This window comes from Thunnus albacares, chromosome 10 (assembly GCF_914725855.1).
Source record: "Thunnus albacares chromosome 10, fThuAlb1.1, whole genome shotgun sequence".
In the NCBI taxonomy this organism is placed as follows: domain Eukaryota; kingdom Metazoa; phylum Chordata; class Actinopteri; order Scombriformes; family Scombridae; genus Thunnus; species Thunnus albacares.
This window is the reverse complement of record NC_058115.1, coordinates 32,901,032-32,906,300: the sequence shown is the minus strand read 5'-3', so window position 1 is coordinate 32,906,300 and position 5,269 is coordinate 32,901,032.

Genomic DNA, 5,269 nt, shown 5'->3' with positions numbered 1-5,269 from the left:
CCCTAACCCCAACCCTACCCCTAACCCCTTAACCCTAACCCCCTAACCCTAACTCTAACCCCAACCCTACCCCTAACCCTAACCCATAACCCTAACCCCAACCCTAACTCCTAACTCCTAACGCTAACCCCAACCCCCTAACACCAACCCTACCCTTAACCCTAACTCCTAATTCTAAACCTAACCCCCTAACCCTAACCCCCTAACCCCAATCCTACCCTTAACCCTAACCCCAACCTCAACCCTAACTCCTAACTCTAACCCCAACCCTAACTCCTAACTCTAACCCCAACCCCCTAACCCCAACCCTGCCCCTAAACCTAACCCATAACCCTAACCCCAACCCTAACCCCCTAACCCCAACCCTGCCCCTAAACCTAACCCATAACCCTAACCCTAACCCCAACCCTAACCCCGACCCTAACTCCTAACTCTAACCCCAACCCCCTAACACCAACCCTACCCTTAACCCTAACTCCTAATTCTAAACCTAACCCCCTAACCCTAACCCCCTAACCCCAATCCTACCCTTAACCCTAACCCCAACCCTAACTCCTAACTCTAACCCCAACCCCCTACCCCTAACCCATAACCCTAATTCCTAACCCTAACCCCAACCCCCTAACCCTAACCCCAACCCTACCCCTAACCCTAACTCCTAACTCTAACCCCAACCCTACCCCTAATCCTAATCCCTTAACCCTAACCCCAACCCTACCCCTAACCCCAACCTTAACCCATAACCCTAACCTCAACCCCTAACCCCTTAACCCTACTATAAGACTTCAAATCTTATTAACAGAGAAATAATTTCCAAAATGACCACCAGCACACTTACTAGAGGGACTGAATTTATAGATTGAGATCAGAATGACTCTTTGAAAACAGTGACTGACTTAGTATTTCTAGAGAGAAGTTGAGGCTTTTTGAATGGGAGTCAGTTGGAGCATCTAGCAGCTGTCGTGGTAGTCGCTGCCTGGTCAAAGTTAAACATGGTGAACTCTGACCTGTAAAAATCACGCTCGAATTTGTCTGTTGGATGAGCTTTAATACAAATGAACAGGAAACACAACAAATATTTGTATGACAGAAATATAACATGACCGCACCCTCAGGAAAGAAAAGAGGAAAATGGAAAGGAAAGAGGAAGGAAGAAAAGGAGCTGTAGGAAAAATGAAGGAAGACAAGATGGGAGAATGTGTGAAAATAAAGGAGACAGGAAGGAAAGGAGGTTGTTGGGGATAAAATAAAGCAACAGAGGGGCATAGTGAAGAAGAAAAAGAGGAACTACTGAAGGAAGAGGGGAAAGTGGTCAAACAAAAAGATGAGAGACAAAAGTAAGTAAGGAGGAACGAGAGAGAGGAGGAAGTGGAGAAGGAAGGAGGGAATAAAAAGAAAAAAGTTGTGGTAATGAAAGAAAATGAAGATAAAAAAGTAAGGAGGTTGGAAAGGGAAGGATGATGACAGTGATATAATAGGAAAGATAGGAAAGATATAAGAAAGGAAAAAAGGGAAAAGGTAAAGAAGAAAGAGGAGCTAGGGGGAGAAAGAAGGGATTACAGAAAGAAGGAAAGAAAGTAAGGAGGACTTAGGAAAGGAAATTAGGCGAATGGCAGGAAAACAGCAGTATAATTAGGTCTATGTTTTGTATTAAAGAGCTGTCAATCAAATTTGGACTCACAGCAGGATCCAATCACACGCTGTGAATGTTGGTGGTGGGCGGGGCTTTTTTTTACAGCAGAATAAATGTATGTCATGAAAATTTAACCAATGAAGCAAAAATAGTTTTAATGTCATGACACACAAAAAAATCATATTTCTCCTGGAGATGTGTTTGCTTGAGTGGGAATGTTTGTATGTGTGTGTGTGTGTGGGCTTTGTGGTCTGGGGGGGTTTCTGGGGGACCTCCAGCCCCCGTCGATGCCGATTATCAGACCTCCTTCAGATCAGCTGAGAGTAATTTGATTATGACGTCCCTGGGGGGTTTTCCAGCAATCACTGATTTACTTAAAGAAAAGAAAAAGAAGAAGAAAAAAAAAGGGTTTCATTTTATTTCTCCCTGAAGGAAGCGTTCAGTCTAATTTGATAACAAGCAGGACAAACCTTAGGAGCTGCGGGAATAAACGCTGAGATGAGACGCGCTCTGACGGCACAATTTATACAGAAAAGCTAAAGTTATAAGCTAAATATCATTTAAAGGACCAGCCCACATGTTTTTTGGGGTTTTTTTTTTACCTATTTCATTTCAACTGATCAAATTTCCAAAGAATATCATCACTTTTAGATTGATTTCCTTCCTTCCAGGCAGCTTTTGGTTCAGTTCATATCTAGATAATCCATCACAGTCAATGTTTAGTCATGTTTGTTTTTTGGTAAATCTGTCAAGGATTCACTGGCATTTGAGTCTTAAGACAGGAAGAACCAGAAAGGGGGGAAAGTAAAGTAAGAAGAAGCAAAACTAAAACAAAGTAATTAAAACTGTAAAGTTTATCCTGATGGATGCGCTGGAGGGAAGGTCCGACGGTCCCCAAAAATTGATCATTTGATTAAACACTTAGGAGCATTAAAATTCTCTTATGTGAGCTGCTAACAACAGCGGAAGGTCAAGACGACGATGTTGAGAAAACTGAAAACACAATCTGCAACTTAAATCGATTCATTTTAATATTTTGTGTCAAATGTGGATGAATTCAGTCATTTTCGATGCGTACGTCTGACTGGTTTTGTCTCCATAGCAACAGCAGCCGAAGCTCATGGGTACTGTAGTATTTTTAGCCATATAAGAAAGACAAAACACAATTTCTCGGAAACAGTATTGAAATAATTAAAATGTGTGTCCATAACAAAAACATATATGATTGTTATATCATCTGTTTACATTTTCAGAGCAGATCATTGAAAGTAAAAACGCTTCAGGAGCAATTCTGCAACTCTGTTATGACTTTCCTCTCTCAGAAGCCAAAGAGGTGAGTAGTTGGGATGTTCTTAAAGAGGAAGTTGCACTGATTGTTTTTAAAGCAAAGTCAGTGTTTCTCGTCCTGTCAGGTTGCAAAATCAATTCACAAGAAACTCAGATATTCTGACTTTTATGTTGCGTTCATGTCATTATCTACTTATTGTACTTATGAGTTTCTGTCTTGTAAATAGTGTTGATATCAGCATCCAAGTCCCTGTCAAAGCAGGGATTAAAAACATGAATCATGGCTGTATTCCATTTAGGTGAGCTAGTGTTTAGGGCTCTGGTGTTGTGCAGGCTCACATGTCTTACTGGGACGATTAATGGAACGGAGCCGTTGTTAATGCTGTCTGAGTTACAGCTGTGCTTTTCCTGCTTTGAAAGGTCAAATTGCCTGCCATGAGAAGGGTCTATTATTACTGGGAAACTCAGATTTTCCTGAAAGTGTTGATACATCTGACTTAATAACACCAAAGTGCCTGAAAACCAAACAAACACAGATGCCTCACATCAGCCAGAGTCCAACGTTCAATGTGATCAAACACAAATATAATGGATATGTTGTCATATTGTCAAATTTAATCCTCACATGACCAACTCTGGTAGTCATACAGCCATCTTGATGATGCTTGCAGGTCATAGGAATCTTTCCCATCCCTACCTTTATCACTTGAATGCAGCATCAGCACCAAGCAGGGTTCAAGCTCCAAAAATGATTCTACATTTCTCATAATTTTTCTTTTCTTTACACTCTTTCTGATACACAAACTCCATGAATCCAGTTGGTAAAACAGACTTTCTGTCTCAACATTTGTATCTTTTGATGAGTAAAATCAGTGGATTTGACCTTTTTAAGAAACATTGTTAGATTATTTATATACTTCCCAGCATGCATTGCATCTGAGTGAACTCTCCAAAAAACTGTTCTTTGAGGCAACAGCAAGCGTCGTTCCATCAGAAACAAAACACGCTGAGCCAAATGCTACCAAAATGCCAAAGTACATAAGCCCTGCCAGCACGCCCAGTGAGTGTGTGTGTGTGTGTGTGTGTGTGTGTGTGTGTGTGTGTGTGTGAGCGAACCAGGAGGTTGATGTCTGAACAAGGCTGTACTTTGATTAAGAGCTGGATTTCAGAAGCTTTGACAGTAAACTTTGTCCTTGAGCGTTTGCCTGCGACTGCTACTGAGCGAGCAGGGGAGGTTGTTGGGGCTCTTCCAGAGTCCCGCAGGCGTGCAAATGAAGCGCACCCTTGGCCGAGCACTGATTAGTATTTGACGATGGCCATCTCTCCCTGGGGCAGTTTAGATGGCTGACCTACTTCGGACTTGATGGTAGACGGAGACGTTTGGTCCTCTGGCCTTAAAAAAAAAAAAAAAACTCCATCGTGGTCGGACGGCGTCTCAGAAACATCTCAGTCCTTCAAAGGACAAACACGGCAGCTGGAACACGAAGCCGAGACGGATTGTGGTTTACAGAGTATGTGAGCTCAATGCTGAAATAGTATTTGCAGCTTCCTGGCAGCGCTTTCTGTTTGTGCTTTTGACAAATGATGATGTATTTTCACCTTTTGATTTTCCTCTGAAATTGCTTTTGGTAATTTGGGTCTGACAGCAGCTGCATGTTCTGTGTATGTATTTATGAACAGGGTGCAGAACATTCAGTGCTCAGACGACAATAATAAATGTCCATCTTTAACTAGACAGCAAACTGACTAAATGAAGTGAGAATAAGAAGATACAGGATGAGTACAAAATACAAACAGCAAGAAATAACACCCTGCATGTGATTTATTATAAACTGCATTGTTAAACATTAGCTCCCAACTTTTTTGTCTTGTGACCCCTGACAAAAAGCAAGTGTTGTATCTCTTGTATAAAAGCAGTCGGGGTCACATTTCACATGTCTATGAGTTGTTAACAGCTCCACCAAATAGTGATTTTTCCCTCTAAACTTCTCACATGCTTTCATTTCAGTAAATGTTCAAATGATCCAATATTTCAGCAAAAATCAAAGACTAGAGAAAAAGTCCAAAAAACTGAAAACAGATTTGTGTATCAGAACTTTGTTTTTCCCTCTTTCCTCTCCCATTAATCATCTCACGACCCCTCAGATTTATCTGCTGACCCTTTGGAGGGGCCGGACCCCTAGGTTGGGAACCACTGGACTAAACTAGCTAACTGTATATAAAGTAGTGAGTCGTATTTGTGACAGTGTGTCTTCAAAGTTGTACTTGACTGCAGCTCGTGTTGCAGCCAGCACAGGCAGCAGAATGTGTTTTCTGAAATCACACTGACAACGCTGGTCATTAACACTG